The sequence below is a fragment of the Amblyomma mixtum genome, chromosome 3 (assembly GCF_055824585.1).
Source record: "Amblyomma mixtum isolate Tamu chromosome 3, ASM5582458v1, whole genome shotgun sequence".
In the NCBI taxonomy this organism is placed as follows: Eukaryota; Metazoa; Arthropoda; class Arachnida; order Ixodida; family Ixodidae; genus Amblyomma; species Amblyomma mixtum.
In genome coordinates, this window is record NC_143014.1 from 280,844,939 (window position 1) to 280,872,005 (window position 27,067).

At 42.8% G+C, this 27,067-nt stretch overlaps 1 pseudogene; it reads right to left on the reverse strand.

Moving 5' to 3' along the window:
- The window catches only part of LOC149355015 (calsyntenin-1-like), a 489,555-nt pseudogene that overhangs the window by 57,092 nt on the left and 405,396 nt on the right, over window positions 1-27,067 (reverse strand).

Genomic DNA, 27,067 nt, shown 5'->3' on the forward strand with positions numbered 1-27,067 from the left:
TGGCAACAATGGCCCAAGCACACTTCCCTGGGGAACTCCAGAATGAACACTAACAACACTTGAAGCGGTCTTATTAATTTCCACATATTGCCGTCTGTCTGTAAGGTAGGCTTGAATCCATTGAATGATAAAAAAGGCACACCCATACATTCCATCTTAATAGAAATGTTTGCCATGTGGCACCTTATCAAAAGCCTTACTGAAATAAAAAAAACCATGCCCGTTTGCCCGGACATATCAAGCACCTGCGCAAAGTCCTGCACAGCCAGAACAGTCTGAGTAACTGTCGATAACCCCTGCCTAAACCCGTGCTGACAATCAGACAGAAAATTATGATCACTCAGGAACTTTCGCAGGTAGCCGGCTACAATATGCTCCAACATCTTACAGCAAATGTATGTTATGGAAACCGGCCGATAATTTGAAACTGACAATCGATCACCTTTTTTTATATACAGGAACCACACGTGTTATTTCTCAATCTGAAGGAAGTTTTCCGCATGCTAATGATAGTTTAAAGATGTCTGTGAGGGAACCTGATATTTGTTCTGCACATCGCCTCAAAAATACATTCGGAAGACCCTCGGGTCCAGCGGATTTTTTAGTGTCCAGTTTCAAGAGCATCGCCAGGACACCCTCACGAGTCACTTCAATGCCCTCCTCTGATGCAGCCGCTGCTTTTATTTCATATTCATCTAATTCTGAAAGCACCTCATAGAAATACTGATTAAAATTCTCAGCTATTTCGGCAGCGTCCGTGATGATCGGGTCACTAACTTTTACTTTGGTAAGTCCATCTTTGGGTTTACTCAAGTGTCGCCAAAATTTCTGCGGAACAGACATTAGAAACTCTGCTAAAGTGTGTGAAAAATATTTAGTCCTGGTGCTGCTCACTTTTGATAACAGGTCATGTTTGATGCGTTTAAACAGCGGCGTTGACGTCCCATGCTTTTTACGATATCTCTTAAGTCTACGCTTAATGTGTATAATTTCACGAGTAATCCATGGATGTTTCCGCTTTTTAAATGTTATCCTGTGTGGAACGTAATCTTTAATGCAGTGCCTAAGCACATTAGCGATTCGTTGCCAAGAGCTTTCCACATCACAGGTAATCACAAGATTTTCGTCAATATAGTCAATAATCGCCACATCGTCAGCTCGACTAAATTCCTTAACTGTAGCGATATCAAGCGCGTGTGTTTTTGATTTTTCAACTTTCGAGGAAAAAAAACTAACTTATGGTCAGATATACCAGGTTCAATTGTAACTGTTCCTTCTCTAAATCTTTCGGTAATGACCAGCAGGTCAAGAATTGATGTTTCGCAAGTACATTCAGTAACTATTTGATCAAGACCAAGAGCAAGCATAACATCAAGGATAATATCGCTGGTATGCGATAATCCAAAAGACAGATTGTTCCAATTTAATAAAGGCAAATTAAAGTCACCCGTTACAATCACATTCTTGTTTTGTAACGACAACAATCGATCATAGAATTTACTCAAGAAGCTTTCATCAGCATCTGGAGCACGATAAACTGCACACAAATGAAACGCTGTTTCCTTCACTTTGATTTTCAAAAAAAGGCTTTCATGCTCAGCAGTCTGGCTTTCGACGTCAACATCGACACAGGATTTAACAACAACAGCAACACCACCCCCTCTAGATCCTCGGTCCCGCCGATATAACCGATAACTTGGTGGGACAATGTCATCGTCACTGATTTGCTCATGTAGCCAGGTTTCAGTTATGACGCACACGTGCAGATCCAAAGAGAGAAAACATTCTCCCAGCTTTTCTGTTTTGTTTATAACACTTCTTGCATTGAGAGAAACTAACCGCACATCAGACGTATCTGGCCATCAACTTTCAGATAAAGATGTGGTGTTGCGTTCTATCAGTCTCCTAGAGTTTAGAACAGCATCCCATTCATAGTACCGCCCATCAACCTTCAACTTGTCATAAATCATGGAAACCTTACTTCCAGCCTTTTTTTCAGGTTTTGCACTCTGCCAAAGATGCTTGCGTTTGCACAACGTTTCCGCGCAATAGTCATTATCGATTCTAATGTTTTCTCCTTTTAGTTTAGACACATTGCTCCAGACTGCTTGCTTTTCCCTATAGTCCTGAAAGTACATTATGACAGGGTGATTAGAAGAACTTTTCCCCATTCTATGAATTCGAGCTACAGATGAACACTGCACTCCCAATTTAGCGGAAAAACGTCATCAATAAAATTTCCTGCGCAAATCCGACTCTGATTCAATAGGATCTTCCTGTACGCCAAAAACAATCAAGTTTGACCTCAGACTTCTATCTTCTAGATCTTCAAGCCTGGCTTGATGCCGTGCAAGTGCATCCTGCACACCGTTCAAAGCTGTGCTTATGTTTTCAATTTCATCTGTTTTCATCCGCAGCTCTTTTACGTTCGCTTCTATGTTATTTAAGCGGTCACCAAAATTGCCCAGTGCCCTTTCTGTAGCCTCTAAACAAAGCCTAATGTCTTTCTGCCCCTCAATGAGTGTCTGAAACATTTCATCAACTGTTGGGCCTGGATTCATCTCTATATCTCCACAAATAAGCAGCATACATGAGCAATAGCATCTATAGGCACAGTTTAGACGTGTGTGGGCACGGCAAGAGAACAAGATACCGATCGTCAGATCGTATGGTGCAAACATAACTAACCTGTACCAGGAAAAGACGTAGCATTTTCACCACCTTGCTTGCAGCGCTTTCGCCGCGCCCACTGAAGACGGACGGGTGCGATGCCGAATTTATAGGGCCTAGGGTCGATGACGTCACGGTCGACAACATCCGATATCCATGCACCTGTGGCGTCCCCACGGCGATGGTGCTGCCCGATGTGCTATCTTTGATGACAAATTCTTCTGTTGTGGCTTGATGAAGCTTGGCGATAGTCTGCGAAGGTGCATGCGTACTTGACGGCAGCAGGACCTGTACCAGGAAAAGACGTAGCAGTTTGAGCACCTTGCTTGCAGTGCTTTCGGCGCCCCCACTGACTTCTTAGCGTGACTAATTCTGAGACATGTCATGTGTGTGCAAGTGCAGGAGTGGTGGGCGTTTTCTCAAGTAAAAAATCTGGATGTTTCAAGAAGTAGTATATTCTCTCATTCATGTGGGGGATCCAGATGAATGAACGGTATTATGTGAAATGCTATTCTCATCTCTGCTTGCGTCGTCCAACCATTCGTCTACCTTCTCGATATACGGTTCTATATAGTCCCCTCCTGGTGCAAGTGGAAATAATTAATATTGAGTCAAAATATTTTTGGCAGTATTTTTAGAGTTTGAGCATGCTTTATAGTTGGCCTAATTATGACCTAATTATCTGATCTCGTTATCATATTTGTTTCCCTCGCATTATTCTGATTTGTGGAAATGTGACTGCCTATACATCTAAGAGAGTTCATTACAAGCCGAACTTATCATTTTGTTTCTCGGTACAATTCTTGGCAAAGTTTTGTGCTAGTTGATTCATGGATTGCCAGTGTGGATATCTTTTACATTTTTTTAGACATGCAGACGAGGCGGAAAAAAATATGCCTTTTAGTTTGGGGCACAACAAAGATGAGAAACATGCGGGAAACAAATCTAGCGAGTTTCAGTTAGTTCCAGATTGGAAGTGGTGGAAGGTATGGCTCTTTAACCAAGAGTGACATTGCTTCAACCTAAGATCGGGCAGTTCTAACTTTACCCGGTTACTCACAGTGATGATTGTTATGATGTGTCTTTCCTATAAGACGTTCATTAGTATGATTCTGGACAAGGGCTGTCATGCTGAAGTCAACTGTCAAATATTCAACTGTCAACTGTCAAATAAAGAGAAGTCTGGCAAGGGTGCAGAACAGCTACTGGTTTGCACACAAAGTTCGATGTTCTCTGAAAGAAAAAAAAATGGTGCTAACATTCATAGCTACTCCTCACTTCTGACCAGAGGAAAATGATTAAGAAGGCTCTTAAATTTAACTCCCAGCAAGACGTGTTACAGAAATATGCGCCACCCTGTTATCTTCATTAGCATGCATCTTTGAAAATTAAATGAGTCGCTCTTTCTCAAGCTAATATAATATCGATTTTAGTAGGCACGTAAAATGGTATCAGATATGTGAACCAGCAAAAGAAGTTCTTATTCTCATGTCCTTCAAAATGCACTGCACTTAATTGCCTTGGAAGACATGGCGATCATCCGTGGCATTTGTAGTGAGCGACTTGTGTTACCCACTCCACTGTTATATATATGAAAAAGTAGAAGCACACAGAGGAAGCTGAAACAGAATGGAAGCTACGCCAGCGAATCTACAGCACGGAATCTATAGCAATCTTCCAAAAATGGAAAGTGACAAAGAGGGGGACTACACTCCAGGGAATTGATGTTACGTGTATTAGTCTGCAGTTGGGAGCCCTGATCAAAAGAGAAATGCAGAAAAGACAAAATAAATGACAAACAAATAGCGCTAACAGCAGCAGGCAGAGAAGAAAAAATTGAGAAAGGCCTCATGAAAAAGTGGGATTATAATCAGTTAAAACTACTCATCAGTACTATAATGAAAGAAGTATAATCGGCACCACAGTAAGGGAAAGAGGAAGCTATGAACAGGTGAATAAGGAAATTAAGGAGGCCATTGAACATTGATGGCTGGTTTCAAGGGAACACATAAGAAGCACAGAAGGCGTAGTTATCTCAAGAGAATATGCACCAAAAATGGGAATCTGATCAACAAAAGAAACAGAAATGGTAGGTCCTCGTCCAGGCTAAAATGAAGCAGTCCAGTGACCTCTGGCTGGCTGATGTGCATGATGCAACTAAAAAGAAGCCAAAAAAATTCTGGGACCACGTCAGCTGACTCCATAAAATGAATCAAAGAAAGCAGGAACAGATTCAAGATGACGAGGGAAATTTCTGAGAGCAAGACCGTGCTGCGAACTACATTACAACATTTATAGTTGAGTCATTTTGGAGCGCAGTAGTGTAATCTCCCCAAATGAGAGAGGAACACAGGACAGCATAATAGAAAGCAGCTTAGAACTGACCAGTCTTAACAGGAAAAAGGTGGAAGCAAATATTCTTAAATGCATATCCGAAGGAGGAGACGAAATCCCAATCAAGGTGAATCAGTTTGGCCTTAGAAACATGGAAACATATTTAAGAGCATTGGAGACCGTCCCAACAAATAAGCAAAGTCCACACAGCAGGCGACAGGCAAAATGAATGTTATTTATAAAGGAAAAGGAGATAGGATGCGCATAAAATATTTCACACCGTTTACGACGTCATCCGTAGTATACAAGATGGCAATCCAGGCGCTGAAATTAAAAACGCACTCATGGGTAGAGTCATAAGATATTCGGAGAACCTCTGAACGGGTTCAGAAGGAAAAGCCGCGTGTATGACAGCCTGTTCCTGCTTACCGAATGCATAGATATAGCTAAGACAGAAAATAGACCTATGTAGTGACCCTTTTTTAGACATCAGCAGTGCATACGACAATGTGAGCAGAGAACTCCACTGGAACATGTTAAAAAACGAAGCTATCTGTAACGAGCCAGATGATTTCCTGCAGGAAATATAGTGCGATAATAAAGTTGAAAATACAAGGAAAGGGATAAAAGAACAACTGTTGAGGTACGTAAATAATTAAGGCAAGGTTGTGCTCTATCATTGCTAATGGTTATGCCTTATGTGAAAAATATGGAAAGAATTCTATAAGAGAGTAATCTAGGTTATAATCTGTTGCACAGTTAAGGCGAACAGGTTCTTGAGCAACCTCTCCACGATATTCTACTGTTAGCAAATAGCCAGGAAGATTTCCAAACTCTGGTTAGCTGTTGTGAGGACAAAAGAGGCACAGTTTTCGTTTTGGCACAAGAAAGTCAGGTGTGGCGCTTTCCTATGATACAAGTGATCAGGCATTTACAGCCCAGTCAAAAAAAAAATCATTCGGTCCAATTGATATTTTCAATTCGACCCAATTTAACCCAATTCGAAGCCCTGTGGACCCAACTGGACTGAGGAAGACCCCTTGGGGAACCCAACCAGTTTCCCTAATTCCGATTGGACAGCCCAATTGGCCTCTGAACTTGCAGTTGGACTACGGAATCGAATTGGGGAGTCCATCTGGTTTCTGGACTTTTAACTGGACACAGGAATCCAATTGGGGAGTCCAATTGCTTTCTCTGATTCCAACTGACCAGACCACTTTGGTCTCTCAGCTTTCAGTTTGCTCTGCCATTTCAGCTGAATTATCCAACTGGTCCCCAGGACTCCATTGGTTTCATCATTTTCGCCTGGACTGCCCAGTTTGTCCCCCAGCTGTGTTCCAAACTAATGGTCAAATTGTGCAAAGGCAGAGTTGATTCCTCAATTACCATGTGGCTAGTCCACTAGCCAGGTAATAGAGTTAGTGCCTTGCTCTAAATGGACAGTCCATAGCATACTGCTAGTGAGCCGAGCAGGAAGGTCCAACTCGGTGCTCCAGGTGGTTGAAGATGCACGGCTGAAAAATTTCCATTTGGAAAAAACCAATTGGAAACCAACGACTGCCTTGATTGCAATCAGAATATTGCTCTCTATGAACACAAAACGGGGAAATTATGAGGTCTTAGTAAAAAGATTTGAGCGGCTTTATGTACTGCATTAATTTAATCATTTGAACTGTCACTGCGGGCATTAATCAATGAAATAACTTTGCTCAACGGACAAGTGCCACTGGCTCCAGGAGCAGTGCCTCATGAATGGGGTATATAAGTGTGAGCAAAAGTATGCCTTATGCATATATATTGACTGTGTCTGTGTTCCTTTTATGTGATATTGCAGATTTGTTTGTCTTCAGTTCCCTAAAGGCTTGGAATTATCACAATTTCAATTGACATGTACAAATGTTAGCACTAAAGCACAGCGTCTTAAGATCCTGGGAGAAAATCCACTTAGTTCTATACCACTCGAATCAAACTGGCCGAGGAATGTCTACTGGATCAGACCAAATGAGGTCTTTCAATTGGGGTGGACCCCTTGGTGCCTGCCCAATTGGAGCTGACCATTTGGTGTCGGCCACTTCGAGTGGTCAAAATGGTTTTTTCCAATTGGTATTCTCCAATGGTGTTGAAAACACATTTCAAAATATTTAATTGGTTCCAACTGGCAATTTTGAATTGGAATCCAGTGGTTTTTTTTTTTTTGACTGGGTTAAGACAAGGCCATAAAGTACTATTAGCATCCAGACATAAATATATTGGGATACGGATAAACAAAGGAGAGATATGTACAGAAAAGCCCGAGCAGTCTCTAAGGCTAAAAGGCTTAAGAGATACTGAGATAATGAAACATGAAGCATTATGGATGTAAAACAAATATAGTACTAAGAGGTATGCATTTAGAAAGGAATAATGGCGCCGAGTCTTCCTTTCAGAAATGTGAATCTGTGCTTAGGGGGAGAAGTTAAGTCGATATTAGATGCAAATCAGAGAGCTCTTGGCAGATTAGCTGTTGGAAGACTGAGGCAAACAACTCGATGCACTGCTTGAAAGGCTCGTACTCGTGTGCCAGGTTGGGTGTCCCATTAATGGTGATGCTTGGCAGTTCAAACCTTCTGTGCTTCTCCATTGCTGCACCGGGGGGGGGGAAGGAATGATGATAAAAAAATTAGAACCAATGCCATGAGAAGAGTCAGCACTTCGTACAGACAGAACACGTCAGAGAAACATGCCAATAATCTCATGGAACGCAACAAGGCTACCCTGAAGGAAAAGCTTATTCCCAGCGGTCCACACAATGCACAAAGTGTGCAGCATTACATGAGAGGAATTAACACAAAATAGGTGTGTGTGGGGTGCATGCAAGTGTACGATTTGTGTCACGGAGTTCACCCCTCCGACACTGCACCTCACTACAGTATTGACCGCAAAACAGACAAGCAGATATATACAGCATGTGCTCTAGAACAGACCCCTTTCAAAAGTCATTAAGTTGGCTTTGCCACATAGTGCATTAATCAGGAAATAGCATTGCTGGCCAGCAGTCAGAGGAAGACAAAGTGCTGAATAAGTTTGCCAGCACTTGACAACTGTGTGTGCTGTAGTCACAGGAACAGCGTCAACACCATTTATGTTACAAAACACATGACCACGTCTGCATTTTCTGCATCAAAAGCTAGGTACTTCACCTTTACTTGGGCATTTGACAATACTGTGAAGCTGGCTCAATGTATTTTAGAACCCCATTACTATGTGTTGGAATGAGCCACTTCACTTGTGACGTAGGTGAAAGTGACAATTAGTCTTTTTGCCATTTTCTCTCCTCTGTGGTCCAGAATGGAGAACGCTAAATACTGAAAAGGCAGTGGCTGTACAGCACTGCTGCCATAGTTAGAGAATTATCACGTGTTTATCTTCCTCTCTCCCGATGCTAATATTCAATCCATAGTGAGAACACCAAAGAATGAAATTAACAGCACTCAATGAGTGTATCAAATTCAAAATGCCTTCATTTTAGTACAGAATAACAATGTTCATTTAACATGCAATGACTAGGCTCCATTTAGGGCCTCTGATGTGCTGTCCTAGTCCACAATGACCTAGCTGCTGCTCAAGAAAAGTTCTCATTAACTTGATTAACTGCAACACTTTACCTGGACTAAGGACAGCTTGCGAGCTAAAACCAGGTGCAATGTGCAAGTTATCTACTGCCACCTTTGGACTGTTTACAGGCCCATGAGCCCTTCTGCTGGGTGAGCTCTATATGGCATGCCAGCCAATGAGAAACATTTGAAATATGTTTGTGGCCCCATACTGGCTGAACTCAAAAAGAACAGCACAGTGAACATCTATTTATGTAGTTTGATCGAAAGGATCCAATATATTTTCAAACTACATGTACCAACTCCAAATTCTGGCTTCACAAAAAACATCCAGTGTTCCCGAAAACCCACATCCCACATGCACACACTGGACATCAAGAAGGCACCGATTCCGGATATCCATGGATTATCCCTGAATACCTGCAGACTTCCCCTGCGTACCTATTTGACACACAATTTGGACATCGACACAATACTTACATGACAGTAGTGGCCACAGAAACAGTACGATGACCAGATGAGGGGAAGTCGCGCGAATTGACATAGGCCACACGGAACACGAGATCTTCGAGGGTGTCCTGGTCCCGAGCTGCCACTGTGACTTTGCTGCTCGGAATCAGAGGTAGCTTCCTGCAAGAACACCATGAAAAGAGTGGCCAGAAACATGCAATCACAAGGTAAGAATTGCCATTCTTGTTGCTAATAGCAGATGCACAAGCATGGAATGCCTATAGTTGGCAGCTTAATGTTGTCTGGTGCTAATGAGAACTTCACTTGCCATAACAGTACCGTGCAATCACCGCTCTCACAGCTAGTCTGCTCTTCCAAGCCTCAAATGAACGATGCATTCCGAAGGCATTGCAAAAAATACCAGCACAAACCAACAGGCAGAACTTTCTTTAATGCACAAAGAGCGCCAATCCCAGGAGTCAGAATACTTCAAATTTCGCTGTGCAGTTGACCACACTGAGCAGCAGATGCTGTGAATAGCTGCCTCCAAAACAAAACAGTGCCAGTGTCCAATCAGTCTGTGTTCGTGTGGCTGCCAGTGGCCTTTAATGGAGCTTGTTTCGGTTGCACAAACAGCAATCCAAGATCCTGTCATTGGATCTGCAAGGACTGGCACAGTAAGTGCTGGGGATGTGAAATCAGCCCTGTTCCACCTTATCTTATTCAAGAAAGCAGAAAAGGCCAAGCTCCTAGCAAGGCATACACTTTCATGAAAATCTCACTGTTACATGAGCACCTTCTTTGTATGGCACTAGAATAAAGCAGCTGGGCCTTTCGATGTATGCAAGCCAAACTATGTGACAATACCTTCTTCAACGACATCTAGATCTCAGTCCCCGAAACACAGCAAGGAAGACATCTGCCATGAAGCCGGATCACTGAGCATAGGACACACCCTCTGCCGCAGGCCATGGAAACCAACTCTATTTACTGGTAGAATTCATGGTGCTGACAGCAATAAAGAGACCACATACAGTAAATATCTGCCACTTGCCATTCCAGCAGCCTGTGAATCTGCAGGGGGAATGTCAAGCCACTCCTTGCAGGGATGCAGGCAGGAAAGCACATCAGGAGATTCCGTACACTCCCTCAACACAGACAGGCCCATCAATAGCTGCGGAAGTGGAATCCCATCTTGTTGTCCTTGGTTGCATTTGCGTGAAGTCAACGTAGCGGCTGCTGTATTCTGCCTCTTCAGTGATCTACAGCACGCTTCATAGGCCCACCAAGGAATGCATGTGGCTAGGCCCCGCATGACCAGCTAAATTTAGGCAGCAGAGTTGGCTTCACATCATGGGATTAGAAAACACTGGCGCTGCTTATCACCAATTTTGCACCAAACATCTGAAAACGCTCACCAACCTGTTGTGATTTCTGGTCCCTCTAAACATACTAAATGGGTCAATGTGAAGAACGTAATTTTTGTTCCGGCCTAGAGGAAGATATTTCTCAAGATACAACTTTAGGAAGCATGCCAGATTAGCAAGCTTTAGATGTGGCTCTATTTTGTCAAAATGGTAACAACATCAATGCCATCATCATCAGCCTGCCTATGTAAACTGCAAGACAAAGGCCTCTCCCAAAACTCTCCAATTAGTCCTGCCCTGTGGCAGCTAGCTGTGGCCATCTTTTCCCCGCAAACTTCATCTCATCTGCCCACCTAATTTTCTGCCCCCCCCCCCCTCCCCCCCGCTACGCTTCCTTTCTTTTGGAATCCACTCCAATGCCCTAAAGGACCATCAGTTATCGTGCCTTTGCATTACATGCTCTGCCCAAGCCCATTTCTTTCTCTTGATTTCGACTAGGATGTCATTAACAACATATTCCCTACCATAAGTAAGCTTATTTAGACCTCTTGATCTGTCAAGAATTCAATATAATAAAAAATTAATGAGTCAGCTCTTAAGCGAGAGATGTAAAGTGAATGTTGAGTTTTAAGGTTGCAGAGGACCAAAATGAAACAAGCAATGCTACCTTAATGCATACACAAATGGCATGTTAGCAACAGGCCAGCAGTAGTATGACTGCTCCTAGTTTACTGACATAGAACAAAGCAGCAAAAAATTCTAATAAACTAATCTGTAGCATATTGTTATACCTCACGTTATTTCAGGTAACTTTTTCTTTGTTTATATCCTTACACTTCAGCTCATGCAGGGAAATCTACAGCAAGTTGCAGAGAAGCTTTATTTCCTTCAGTGGGTGCACATAACATGTTCTTTACAGCAGACACTGTTGGAAGCCGCTAAGGCTGTGAGTGTAAAACAGGCAGCATACCTTGCCAGCACACTCCTACAACAGCCGCCGCGGTGGCTCAGTGGCTATGGTGCTCGGCTGCTGACCCGAAAGACGCGGGTTCGATCCCGGCCGCGGCGGCTAGAATTTCTTTGGAGGAGAAATTCTAGAGGCCCGTGTACTGTGCGATGTCAGTGCACGTTAAAGAACCCCAGGTGGTCGAAATTTCCGGAGCCCTTCACTACGGCGTCTCTCATAGCCTTAGTCGCTTTGGGACGTTAAACCCCATAAACCCAACCCAACACTCCTACAACAAATGTGGTGTGGATGTTCTTGGTCTGGTGAAGAGGCCAGTAATCTACAATTTCCAGGTTGTTAGCCGTCACCTTAAAGGGCCGTCCATCGACACAGAGTGACGCTTGCATCCCACAGAACCAAAATGATACTGCCATTCAGAAAGGAAGTGTAGGAAAATGCAAATGCCTGAACTAGTTCTGGAATTAAAAGGCATGAGCCATGTCCCACTGAAATACCCAAAAAATGCTTGTCCAGAAAACCCAACTGACCACAGACATCTGTGGAATGTCCACATAACATCCAAAGCTACAGTAGATCAAGCTGTACCAAGTGCATTCTGAACTCGTTAAGGGCTAATTGGGCACTGTTTAGTTCCAACTCAAGACATTTGATACTAAATGCAATGTTTCTAGTAATGATCAGTGCTCCTTCACTCAGCACTAGCTGGGCACCAACCAACCCTACACATACCAGCTTTATTTAAACCGTTCTTTAGAGTGAGTGCTATTGGAATTAGAGCTGTTCACTATTGCAATAATTGTTCTAAGAATACTGCAATAAACCAGTCTGAACTAATTAACTGCCAGCTTATCATCTTCCCCTGGACTGATCTATTTGTGTGCCCTACCCAGTAGGAGATAATGTATCAACTTGGAACATATACTCCCAATTATAGTCACGTTTCTATATTCCATGACCAGGTACTTGATGTTCTTATCACCACAATTGACCCCCACAATGCAACGCACAGCTAAAGGGATAGTACACGGATTACGTAGTGCAGATTGCAGCCAAGGATGCTAACCTCAGGGAAGTTGATGAAGAACGCATAATGGTGCCACCTGTCGCAGCACACCTCGGGTGTCTTCCAGAGCCACTCAACTGGTGTGAACTTCTTGGCCTGCTCCTGGCTGGACTCTCGGTGCAGCAGCAGGATAAGCCTGCAGGTGTGAATGAAGAGCACTGGGTGATGCCGGCTCATACCTGCATGAATATTAGCCACACACATGCAAGCTCAATGAGGGGAGCGCATTTTCTTCTTTCATATTGTTCTCAACGTAATCTAATGAGGCCGAGTGATCACGATATGCATGAGGCCCAAGGAAAACAAAAGCAGCAGATACAATGCCTCTGTTGTTATAGTAGCTGAATGCTATTTCTATTCCCTGAAACACTTTCATGTGTGTGCTTAAGTATGTAAACAACATGGGCAAAATGGAGGAATACAGGGCTTAGCATACCAAGCTGAATGCCCTTTTGACTGACCAACTATGCATTGTAAACACCTTACTGAATCAGACTACTGGTCTGATGAATGTGAATGAAGTGTAAAAAAGAAAACCAATTAGCAAAACACTTAATTTCTTCTTGTTGATGATGTCACTACAACACGTTAATGCCACAATGACAATTTTGCTACACAGGTACAGTCGCAAGCCAATTGGTCACTTTTATTCACGGGAAGATAGCACAGCAGAAAGGACATAAAAAGGAGGGGTAAATGCTTAAATGCGCGAGCTGTTTTCAGTTGCATGAGCTGTCTTCATACCGAAGAATAGTTGTACTACGGTAGCACCTTAATAGTTTCATAGAACCATCTTCGGAAATATCACATTCTTTTTGGCAGGTCATTTCACTCAAAAGTATATGTCCACTTTGCACCCTTCTGCTCACATCTCGTACAATCATGCTGATGTCCTTTCCGTGAATGATGTTGCTAGGTAGAAAAGTTTTCACAACAAGAGATATAGTTGAAGCTGATTTTGTTTTTCCGAAAATGTGCATAATCAAGAGAATGCAATAAGCATGTAGTGAGAAGCAGGAAAGCAACTTGGACTAAGTGAATGTGACAGCTCACAAGTTTTCAAACAAATAATTCAGGCGTGGCACTTTCCAATGATACAAGTGATGCACAAATGGTTTAAGAGATGCTGAAATAATGAAGCATAGGGCATTTTGGGTGTACAACAAATGTAGTACTAGGAGGTACGAATTTATAAAGGAATAATGGCGCCGGGATTATCTTTAGTAAATGCGATTCTGTGCTTGAGGGAAGCAGTTAAGTCAAGATTAAAAGCAAAGAGGGTTGACTCACAAAGGCAGAGAAGAACTACTAACCTATCCTGTAACTATCCTGGACACAAGGACGAAGAAATAAACAGCAATAAACGAGACGTAAAAAACCGCAGATTATAAAAACTAGATTAATTCAATAGAAAAGAAGCATAGCATAGAACTACATCATTACTGTAAGAGGTAGATCAGGAAGGAATCGTTCTATGATAATTCAAAAGGCAGTTCCCTATTCTTTGAAGGGTGTCTTAGAATGAGCAGCTACAAAAAGAAATATAATGAAGAAGGTCACATGTGCTCCACGCAGCAATTCAGAGCAGTTTTTTGTGAGATTCCAACTCTCCTGGAGGATATTATGGGGAAATTTTGAGGAGTTATTACATTTGTTGGCTTATGCTTATCAGCGCCGATGGGACCTGGGTAGAACCTCGAACACAAGTCCAAGTTGATGTCAAGGTGCTCAGCCATTTGTGGTTATGTACAGAAAAGCTGGTGATGAATACGGTGTGGAAGGGATAAGGGATGGCTTCAAGTGATTTTTGGAGAAGGGTAAGCGCACCTTCCACGAGCAGACAGCTTCACTTCAAAAGAAAAAGCAGAAACCAAGTGAAAGCTCACACAAAAGCAAGAAACAAAGTTAATTGCTCATTTATGTGCGATTTCTGCACTGCTGCACTGTGGTGAATTCTTACCAACTCTCGTACTTTCTTTTATTAATCAGCAAGGCCTTTTCTTGATGTCTACATTATGGGTGAAATATTTGTGTATCAAATAAGGTGTACAACGCAAAAGAGCTTTTCAAAAGAAGCGAACAAGGCCTTCACACTGTTGTAATGTTTACTGCTGCTGCAAATCGTCTGGCAATGGCAGTACACTCAGTAAAAAGGGTGAGGGAGGCTAAAGGGAATATTCGCTGGCATAGCCCAGGTTCTGTTCCACCTTCCTGTGTGCTTGTACTTTTTCTATAGATAATGGCGGAGTGCGTAACACAAGACGCTCACTACAAGTGCCACGGATCATGGCCATGCCGTCCAAGGCACTTAAGTGCAGTGCATTTTGAAGAACATGAGAATAAGAACTTCATTTGGTGATTCATAGATCTGATATCATTTGACGTGCCTACTAAAATGATTACTATAGATGCTTGAAAAAGAGCAACTAAATTAATTTTCACAGATGTACGCTAGCGAAAAAAATCGAGGGGGGCGCTTTCTTGACATAAATTATGGTGAGGCGAAAGCCTTAAGCACGGTGTTGCTGCTTGTGTCACTGATGTGTGGTTAAGATGTAAAGCTTCACCTCTAACAGTAGAACGCGACAGCGTCTTGGAACGCTGCCAAGGACTCCATAGAACACCACCACCCGTTCGGCTCTACTCTACGTCATGCTTGTCGGTTTATTGGTTTTTGAGGAAAGGAAATGAATCTGTCTCGCATATCTCAGCAGAAACCTGAGCCTTGCCATAAGGGTAGGGAGGAAGATGGTAGTGAGCGAAGACACCGTACTCACTAGACGTACCTTTGTTCATTCCATACCAACGAGCTGGCAAGGCGGAGTGGTTAGCATGCTCATCTTGCACTCCGGAGACCTTTTTTCAATTCCCCAACTAGGCCAATTTCCTACTCAGTTTTATTTATTTATTTATTTTACTTGGAGCATCACTATACCATCCCTTTAATTGGTTGGATGGTTACTAGCCAAAGTACAATTGGCCTCGTTTGAAATTTGCACACTATGATGTAGCGACCAATTGAAAAGCATAACATTTCTGTCGACAACTCCTGCTCACAATGATGAGCATTAAATGCTTCCGCCTTTAAAAACGGGGTAGCGCATATCTCAGTAACAAATGTCTTGATGGCAGTTGCAATTAAGGTCCTTCTTAATCCTTTTCCTCGGGCGGGAAGTGTAGAATACCTACGAATGTTAGCGCAATTTTTTCTTCTTTAAGAGAACTTCAAACTTTATGTGCAAACCAGTAGCTGATCTGCAACCTTGTCAAACTTCCATTTTGGTTCAAATTCGAAAAATATATATGAATTAATTTTTCACAGTTCACTTCCACACAACGTTGCCCTTGTCGAGAAACATATTAATGAACGTCTACTAGAAAAGACACATCGTAACAATCATCAATGAGAGTACCCGGGTAAAGTCAGAACTGCCCGACTCTTAGGATGAAGTAATTGTCACTCTTGGTAATGAGCCGAGCCCTCCACCCCATCCAATCTGGAACTAACTGAAAAAGGCTAGATTTGCTCCCTGAGTGTTTCCTAGCTTTCAGCTGCACCAAGCCAGAAGGCATATTTGTTCCTCCCTCACCGGCTTGACTAAAATAATGTAAAAAAATACACACTGGCAAACAATGAAACAACTACCGATATACGTTGCGAAAAATAGCACCTAGAAAAAAAATGATAAGTTCGGCTCCTAACTAGCACCCTTAGATGTATAGGCTGTCACATTTATACGAGTGACCATAATATGAAGGAAACAAAAATGATAACGAGATCAGATAATTAGTTCATACTTAGGCTGACTTTCAAATGCACTCAAACAATTAAAGATTTGCCGGAAATATTTTGGCATGATAAAATTTTCACTTGCGCCAGGAGAGCACTATTTAGAGCCGTGAATCGGCAAGGCACAGGACTGGCTGAACGACACAAACAGAGACGAGAATAGCGTTTCACATTCGACCACCTATTCATCTGGATCCCTACCATGAATGACAGAATATACTACTTTTTCACACCTCCAGATTTTTTATATGAGAAAATGCCCACCACCCTTGCACGCGCAGACACATCACATGTCTGAGAAATAGTCAGTGAAGGAGTATGGTGCTGTCTGCCACTGCTGCTACTGGGCATGCCAGTTGACATTGACATTTTTCTCCACAGCCACCGCACTTCTAGCTGAGGTGTCCGTCGAGTTCGGAGTTCTCACAAGAGAGACTGTGCTCACGTTACTACAGTTACTACAGTCGACGCTTGACGGTCCGGGCTGCAGCACCACCTTGAATGCACAATCCATAGCATAAACTGCTTCTCGACGGAAACAACGCACAGGATTTGATTTGAATTTTACAGCTGTTCACGGCAAGCATGGCTCTAGTATTTTGCAGAGGTTATCTTCGATGCCTGATCTATGCAGTGGGCTTGTATTGCTCAAACTTCCAGAAAGCCATTTTCATTTTATGAAACCAAAGTGCGAGGTACGCAGTCGAAAATAATCCAGAGTCCTCCACCCCTTCCCTCACGGCGTGGTTGAGCCAGTTGAGGTTTCTTCTGGCGGCTTCCCTTCAACCTCTGCTCCAAATTTTTTCAATCCCTCTCTCCACTGAGAATGCATTTTTCTTATAATTACAACCAGTTTTTATATTTCAGGGATCTCTTGTGCCAATATTTACTAGTATTGCATATAGTACAGTTTTGTTTTCTCCTCATCTCTTTTGCAGTGCCCCCTGACTTTTGAAGTGAGGGAGAACGTGTAGGTTTACTCCGCAAGTAACCTCCGATATTGTAGTCTAAGACAGTTGCACCTTTTTCTTCCTTTTTTTGGCAAAACATTAAAATGATTGTAAGCGCACACCGAGCTTTATTTATTATTTTTATGTTGCCAGATTTTGAGATTGTCACAGGGTGGCCAGTATTTTCTGAAAACAAACAAAAATTGTTATGCAAGCTTTAGATCATATTGTGATTATTTTGCAGTAAAAACTAAAGGAATTTTGTTTTCTTTACAAATTGTTGCAAATATTTAGAAATCAGTGGTCAAAGGTGATTGTTGCCGGATGTTTATATCAAATTTAATCTAGTTCCCCAGGTCGCAATAAAATGTAGAATCCGTAGAATGCTTATTTAAGATGCTTCATTGCAAATCTCGAAGAAAAGTGTACTGCATACACTATCCAAATAGCTTGTGTTTAGCTTTCTGCTAGTTTATGCTACGAATTGTCTGGTTAAAAGTGCTGCTGCAGAATGGACCATCAAGCGTCCACTATAGTAACTGTAGCACAGTGAGCACATTTTTGCATATGAGAACTGTGGAATCGAAGGACACACGAGCTAGAAGCACAGTGGCTGTGGAGCAAATAGTCAGTGGCAACTGGCACGCCCCACAGCAGCAGTGGCAGACAGCACCATACTTATTTATTTATTTATTTTATAATATTACAGGCCACTGCATGGCCCAAGCAGGAGTGAACTTACATTGTTACAGAACAAAACAGAATAAAATTATTCAATATTAGCAGCACACGGATACCAAAGAATGAAACCAAAAGAATAAACTTATACAATGTTAGCAGCGCATGGATACCAAGGAATAAAACCAAAAGAATAAACTTATACAATATTAGCAGCACACGGATACAAAACATACATATAAGCAATATTAGCAGGTAAGTAGACAATTTAACGCATCAGAAAAATTTTGCGAGAAAAAAACAGATTCCGGTAATGAATTCCAATCTTGCACTGTTCTAGGGAAAAAACTGTATTTAAAACTGTTAGTTTTGGCGAAAAGGGGGGTAAGTGAATGTTCATGAACGTTCCGAGTCCTTCTCACTAGAGGACGCTTAATGCACTCCGGAAGCTTCAGTTTATTTATACCTGTTCAACTATTAAACAAGAATAAATATCTATTAATCTTTCGGCGGATTTCTAGTGTAGGAATGTTATTTGACATAATTAACTGCGAGGGAGAGTCTTCTCTTTTGTATTTTCCGTATATAAACCTAACCGCTTTCCTCTTGACTTTTTCAAGGACCATTATGTCCTTTTTTGTGTACGGGTCCCACACGACTGAAGCATATTCAAGTAAAGACGGCACACAAGTTTCGTAAGCCAATTTTTTCATGTGTGCTGGGGCAGTTTTTAGCTTTCTTCGTAAAACCCATAGCTTTCGCAATCCGGCTGTAGACATATTAGTAATGTGTGATTACCATTTTAACTTACTGTCGAGTGTTACACCTAAATATTTATATTTCTCAACTTCCAAAATCCTATCACCGAGAATAAGGTAAGGCAGTAAACTAGGAGACTTTTTTCTAGTTATACGTAAGACAACAGTTTTTGCACTATTAAGTTCCATAGCCCATTTAAGACACCAGTCTTCAATGGCAAAAACTGCTTTTTGTTCAGAGCTGAGGTCATGTTCGGATGAAATTTGTTTATACACTACACAGTCATCTGCGAATAACTTAACAGAAACATCTTCAGGGACAACCGTAACTAAATCATTGACATATATTAAAAACAACAATGGCCCAAGCACACTTCCTTGGGGAACTCCAGAATGAACACTAACAACACTTGAAGCGGTCTTATTAATTTCCACATATTGCCGTCTGTCTGTAAGGTAGGTTTGAATCCATTGAATGATAAAAAAAGGCACACCTATACATTCCATCTTATAGAGAAGTTTGCCATGTGGCAACAATGGCCCAAGCACACTTCCCTGGGGAACTCCAGAATGAACACTAACAACACTTGAAGCGGTCTTATTAATTTCCACATATTGCCGTCTGTCTGTAAGGTAGGCTTGAATCCATTGAATGATAAAAAAAGGCACACCCATACATTCCATCTTATAGAGAAGTTTTCCATGTGGCACCTTATCAAAAGCCTTACTGAAATAAAAAAAACCACGTCCGTTTGCCCGGACATATCAAGCACCTGCGCAAAGTCCTGCACAGCCAGAACAGTCTGAGTAACTGTAGATAACCCATGCCTAAACCCGCGCTGACAATCAGACAGAAAATTATGATCACTCAGGAACTTTTGCAGGTATCCGGCTACAATATGCTCCAACATCTTACAGCAACTGCATGTTATGGAAACCGGCCGATAATTTGAAACTGACAATCGACCACCTTTTTTATATACAGGAACCACACGTGCTATTTCTCAATCTGAAGGAAGTTTTCCGCATGCTAATGATAGTTTAAAGATGTCTGTGAGGGAACCTGATATTTGTTCTGCATATCGCCTCAAAAATGCATTCGGAGGACCATTGGGTCCAGCAGATTTTTTAGTGTCCAGTTTCAAGAGCATCGCCAGGACACCCTCACGAGTCACTTCAATGCCCTCCTCTGATGCAGCCGCTGCTTTTATTTCATATTCATCTAATTCTGAAAACACCTCATAATACTGATTAAAATTCTCAGCTATTTCGGCAGCGTGCGTGATGATCGTGTCACTAACTTTTATTTTGGTAAGTGCATCTTTGGGTTTACTCAAGTGGCGCCAAAATTTCTGCGGATCAGACTTTAGAAACTCTGCTAAAGTGTGTGAAAAATATTTAGTCCTGGCGCTGCTCACTTTTGATAACAGGTCATGTTTGATGTCTTTAAACAGCGGCGATGACGTCCCATGCTTTTTACGATATCTCTTAAGTCTACGCTTAATGTGTATAATTTCACGAGTAATCCATGGATGTTTCCGCTTTTTACATGTTTTTCTGTGTGGAACGTAATCTTTAATGCAGTGCCTAAGCACATTAGCGAACCGTTGCCAAGAGCTTTCCACATCACATGTAATCACAAGATTTTCTTCAATATAGTCAATAATCGCCACATCGTCAGCTCGACTAAATTCCTTAACTGTAGCGATATCAAGCACGTGTGTTTTTGATTTTTCAACTTTCCAGGAAAAAAAACTAACTTATGGTCAGATATACCAGGTTAAATTGTAACTGTTCCTTCTCTAAATCTTTCGGTAATGACCAGGAGGTCAAGAATTGATGTTTCGCGAGTATATTCAGTAACTATTTGATCAAGACCACGGAGATAGAAGGCTTTTAGGAGGCGCAACTACATGGCCCCGCGGCCGGCGCGGGCGACCAGAAAACGTCACAGAGGAGGAGAGGAAGGGAGGTCGGTTTCCGTGGCGCGCGGTAGATGGCGCTCACGCGCGGTGCCCGCTTGGGCAGCGCAAGGTACCGCGCTGCGCGGTGCGTGGCGCGGTTTCGGGACGGCGGAGCGTGAAAATAAAAAGCAGTGCGTGAACATATTGGCAGGGTGTTACAGGAAACCCCTCCGTTTGTGGTCTGGGGCCACTGTTGGGGTATCAAGAATGTTACCATTCCAGCCAGCTTGCACGGAGAACAGCGGCTAAGTAGTTGTAGACGTCGTGCTTCCTAGCTGTGGCTAAACTAGCCAGCCCACAGAGGGGCTCACAATTTTTTGTTAAGCATTGCACCGCTCCCTTTTCATCCCCTGCGGTCAGAGGGACTCTGAAGCGGGCTTCCAAATGCTGTACTTTCCCTGTAAGGCGGGTTGAATCCCACGATGGACGAACCCAGCTGGTTCCTTATCTCCCCTGCCTCTTTAGCTGCAAGGGAATCACAACGCTGTCACCGCTAATTGGGCACTGCACGTATCGATACGGCTTCGTGTCACCGAGCGGCCTCTTTCATCTTGTTGTGGAGCGGTCCATTGTAGCTAGCCATGCCTGAGACGTCAGGCTCTTCTATTTGGCTATTCGGGTCAAAATGGGCTAACGCAATGCGTCGCTGCCCCGGTCAGACTGTCTTGAGAACGGCGAGGAAGACAGCCCTGCTTGTGCAGAGTGACGGCTGGGAAACTCCCCCAACTCCCTGCAGAGGAGCTCCGCCAAATCTTTTAGCAGCTTCGGACACAAAGTGGAGGAAGGCAAGAAACCAAGAAAAAATAAATAAATGAGGAATACTCTGTAACACTTAACACCCTCGGAACAGCGGGTGGGGTCGTGTGCTCTAGTCTCCAGAAGCAGTGTGACCGACGTGGTAGAGTGCTCGCGCTCGAGTCCTGGTCTATCTCCGTGGACCCGGTACGCCTTCCTGCCTCGCTGTAGCATACGATGGGACGTAAGTGCTTTGTTCCGAACTGCAATAGCGGATACAAGTCCTGCAAAGAAAGCGTCATCTTCTTCAAGGCTCCCAGTGACTTGTTCCCCAGTGATTTGTTCCGACTGAAGAGGACACGCGAATCAGCAAGCTATGATGTACGTGTTGCCTTAATTATGACCGATGCTTGCGCCAGGAGCATATGCACCTCTTCATCTTTTTACTTCTTCAGCAAGCTTTGCTGCATGCCTCTTTATCGTGGTTCCTAAGTCCCTGAAGGTAAGCACAGAAAGCTAATATCCTTCGCATGCTTCATGAGTATCCAACGAATTTCCTTCACGACGTGAGTAAAAAGGGCAGCCATCGCTCGCGGCACTGCCCACCAGTAAGTGGAAGAGCGCCGAGCCGCAGGCACATCAACAGTGGCAATGTAAATTGCCACGTTTTACCGCACGATAACTCAGGGCAGCATGACATTTGCGAAGAAAATGTTGGCCGCTCAAATATGCTCTCCCGCGGAAGCACGGAAATGCACGCGACGGCGCGAGCGCGCGTCGTCCTCGGGAACGGTAACCTGACGAGGGCGGCATCCGGCGGCGGTCGAAGGAAGCAGACAGCGCATGTGACTCTCCGCGGCAGCGGGAGAGAGGCGAGTTTCGCCTCCTAAATGCTTCTATCTCCGTGATCAAGACCAAGAGCAAGCATAACATCAAGGATAATATCGCTCGTATGCGATAATCCAAAAGACAGATTGTTCCAATTTAATAAAGGCAAATTAAAGTCACCCGTTACAATCACATTCTTGTTTTGTAATGACAACAATCGATCATACCATTTACTCAAGAAGCTTTCATCAGCATCTGGAGCACGATAAACTGCACACAAATGAAATGCTGTTTCCTTCACTTTGATTTTCAAAAAAAGGCTTTCATGCTCAGCAGTCTGGCTTTCGACGTCAACATCGACACAGGATTTAACAACAACAGCAACACCACCCCCTCTAGATCCTCGGTCCCGCCGATATAACCGATAACTTGGTGGGACAATGTCATCGTCACTGATTTGCTCATGTAGCCAGGTTTCAGTTATGACGCACACGTGCAGATCCAAAGAGAGAAAACATTCTCCCAGCTTTTCTGTTTTGTTTATAACGCTTCTTGCATTCAGAGAAACTAACCGCACATCAGACGTATCTGGCCATCAACTTTCAGATAAAGATGTGATGTTGCGTTCTATCAGTCTCCTAGAGTTTAGAACAGCATCCCATTCATAGTACCGCCCATCAACCTTCAACTTGTCATAAATCAAGGAAACCTTACTTCCAGCCTTTTTTTCAGGTTTTGCACTCTGCCAAAGATGCTTGCGTTCGCACAACGTTTCCGCGCAATAGTCATTATCGATTCTAATGTTTTCTCCTTTTAGTTTAGACACATAGCTCCAGACTGCTTGCTTTTCCCTATAGTCCTGAAAGTACATTATGACAGGGCGATTAGAAGAACTTTTCCCCATTCTATGAATTCGAGCTACAGATGAACACTGCACTCCCAATTTAGCGGAAAAACATCATCAATAACTTTCCTGCGCAAATCCGACTCTGATTCAATAGGATCTTCCTGTACGCCAAAAACAATCAAGTTTGACCTCCGACTTCTATCTTCTAGATCTTCAAGCCTGGCTTGATGCCATGCAAGTGCATCCTGCACACCGTTCAAAGCTGTGCTTATGTTTTCAATTTCATCTGTTTTCATCCGCAGCTCTTTTACGTTCGCTTCTATGTTATTTAAGCGGTCACCAAAATTGCCCAGTGCCCTTTCTGTAGCCTCTAAACAAAGCCTAATGTCTTTCTGCCCCTCAATGAGTGTCTGAAACATTTCATCAACTGTTGGGCCTGGATTCATCTCTATATCTCCACAAATAAGCAGCATACATGAGCAATAGCATCTATAGGCACAGTTTAGACATGTGCATGGGCACGGCAAGAGAACAAGATACCGATCGTCAGATCGTATGGTGCAAACATAACTAACCTGTACCAGGAAAAGACGTAGCATTTTGGCCACCTTGCTTGCAGCGCTTTCGCCGCGCCCACTGAAGACGGACGGGTGCGATGCCGAATTTATAGGGCCTAGGGTCGATGACGTCACGGTCGACAACATCCGATATCCATGCACCTGTGGCGTCCCCACGGCGATGGTGCTGCCCGATGTGCTATCTTTGATGACAAATTCTTCTCTTGTGGCTTGATGAAGCTTGGCGATAGTCTGCGAAGGTGCATGCGTACTTGACAGCAGCAGGACCTGTACCAGGAAAAGACGTAGCAGTTTGAGCACCTTGCTTGCAGTGCTTTCGCCGCCCCCACTGACTTCTTGGCGTGACTAATTCTGAGACATGTCATGTGTGTGCAAGTGCAGGAGTGGTGGGCGTTTTCTCAAGTAAAAAATCTGGATGTTTCAAAAAGTAGTATATTCTGTCATTCATGTGGGGGATCCAGATGAATGAACGGTATTATGTGAAATGCTATTCTCGTCTCTGCTTGCGTCGTCCAACCATTCGTCTACCTTCTCGATATACGGTTCTATATAGTCCCCTCCTGGTGCAAGTGGAAATAATTAATATTGAGTCAAAATATTTTTGGCAGTATTTTTAGAGTTTGAGCACGCTTTATAGTTGGCGTAATTATGACCTAATTATCTGATCTCATTATCATATTTGTTTCCCTCGCATTATTCTGATTTGTGGAAATGTGACTGCCTATACATCTAAGAGAGTTAATTACAAGCCGAACTTATCATTTTGTTTCTCGGTACAATTCTTGGCAAAGTTTTGTGCTAGTTGATTCATGGTTTGCCAGTGTGGATATCTTTTACATTTTTTTAGACATGCAGACGAGGCGGAAAAAAATATGCCTTTTAGTTTGGGGCACCACAAAGCTGAGAAACATGCAGGAAACAAATCTAGCGAGTTTCAGTTAGTTCCAGATTGGAAGTGGTGGAAGGTATGGCTCTTTAACCAAGAGTGACATTGCTTCAACCTAAGATCGGGCAGTTCTAACTTTACCCGGTTACTCACAGTGATGATTGTTATGATGTGTCTTTCCTATAAGACGTTCATTAGTATGATTCTGGACAAGGGCTGTCATGCTGAAGTCAACTGTCAAATATTCAACTGTCAACTGTCAAATAAAGAGAAGTCTGGCAAGGGTGCAGAACAGCTACTGGTTTGCACACAAAGTTCGATGTTCTCTGAAAGAAAAAAAAAATGGTGCTAACATTCATAGCTACTCCTCACTTCTCACCAGAGGAAAATGATTAAGAAGGCTCTTAAATTTAACTCCCAGCAAGACGTGTTACAGAAATATGCGCCACCCTGTTATCTTCATTAGCATGCATCTTTGAAAATTAAATGAGTCGCTCTTTCTCAAGCTAATATAATATCGATTTTAGTAGGCACGTAAAATGGTATCAGATATGTGAACCAGCAAAAGAAGTTCTTATTCTCATGTCCTTCAAAATGCACTGCACTTAATTGCCTTGGAAGACATGGCGATCATCCGTGGCATTTGTAGTGAGCGACTTGTGTTACCCACTCCACTGTTATATATATGAAAAAGTAGAAGCACACAGAGGAAGCTGAAACAGAATGGAAGCTACGCCAGTGAACCTACAGCACGGAATCTATAGCAATCTTCCAAAAATGGAAAGTGACAAAGAGGGGGACTACACTCCAGGGAATTGATGTTACGTGTATTAGTCTGCAGTTGGGAGCCCTGATCAAAAGAGAAATGCAGAAAAGACAAAATAAATGACAAACAAATAGCGCTAACAGCAGCAGGCAGAGAAGAAAAAATTGAGAAAGGCCTCATGAAAAAGTGGGATTATAATCAGTTAAAACTACTCATCAGTACTATAATGAAAGAAGTATAATCGGCACCACAGTAAGGGAAAGAGGAAGCTATGAACAGGTGAATAAGGAAATTAAGGAGGCCATTGAACATTGATGGCTGGTTTCAAGGGAACACATAAGAAGCACAGAAGGCGTAGTTATCTCAAGAGAATATGCACCAAAAATGGGAATCTGATCAACAAAAGAAACAGAAAGTGTAGGTCCTCGTCCAGGCTAAAATGAAGCAGTCCAGTGACCTCTGGCTGGCTGATGTGCATGATGCAACTAAAAAGAAGCCAAAAAAATTCTGGGACCACGTCAGCTGACTCCATAAAATGAATCAAAGAAAGCAGGAACAGATTCAAGATGACGAGGGAAATTTCTGAGAGCAAGACCGTGCTGCGAACTACATTACAACATTTATAGTTGAGTCATTTTGGAGCGCAGTAGTGTAATCTCCCCAAATGAGAGAGGAACACAGGACAGCATAATAGAAAGCAGCTTAGAACTGACCAGTCTTAACAGGAAAAAGGTGGAAGCAAATATTCTTAAATGCATATCCGAAGGAGGAGACGAAATCCCAATCAAGGTGAATCAGTTTGGCCTTAGAAACAGGGAAACATATTTAAGAGCATTGGAGACCGTCCCAACAAATAAGCAAAGTCCACACAGCAGGCGACAGGCAAAATGAATGTTATTTATAAAGGAAAAGGAGATAGGATGCGCATAAAATATTTCACACCGTTTACGACGTCATCCATAGTATACAAGATGGCAATCCAGGCGCTGAAATTAAAAACGCACTCATGGGTAGAGTCATAAGATATTCGGAGAACCTCTGAACGGGTTCAGAAGGAAAAGCCGCGTGTATGACAGCCTGTTCCTGTTTACCGAATGCATAGATATAGCTAAGACAGAAAATAGACCTATGTAGTGACCCTTTTTTAGACATCAGCAGTGCATACGACAATGTGAGCAGAGAACTCCACTGGAACATGTTAAAAAACGAAGCTATCTGTAACGAGCCAGATGATTTCCTGCAGGAAATATAGTGCGATAATAAAGTTGAAAATACAAGGAAAGGGATAAAAGAACAACTGTTGAGGTACGTAAATAATTAAGGCAAGGTTGTGCTCTATCATTGCTAATGGTTATGCCTTATGTGAAAAATATGGAAAGAATTCTATAAGAGAGTAATCTAGGTTATAATCTGTTGCACAGTTAAGGCGAACAGGTTCTTGAGCAACCTCTCCACGATATTCTACTGTTAGCAAATAGCCAGGAAGATTTCCAAACTCTGGTTAGCTGTTGTGAGGACAAAAGAGGCACAGTTTTCGTTTTGGCGCAAGAAAGTCAGGTGTGGCGCTTTCCTATGATACAAGTGATAAGGCATTTACAACCCAGTCAAAAAAAAAAATCATTCGGTCCAATTGATATTTTCAATTCGACCCAAGTTAACCCAATTCGAAGCCATGTGGACCCAATTGGACTGAGGAAGACCCCTTGGGGAACACAACCAGTTTCCCTAATTCCGATTGGACAGCCCAATTGGCCTCTGAACTTGCAGTTGGACTACGGAATCGAATTGGGGAGTCCATCTGGTTTCTGGACTTTTAACTGGACACAGGAATCCAATTGGGGAG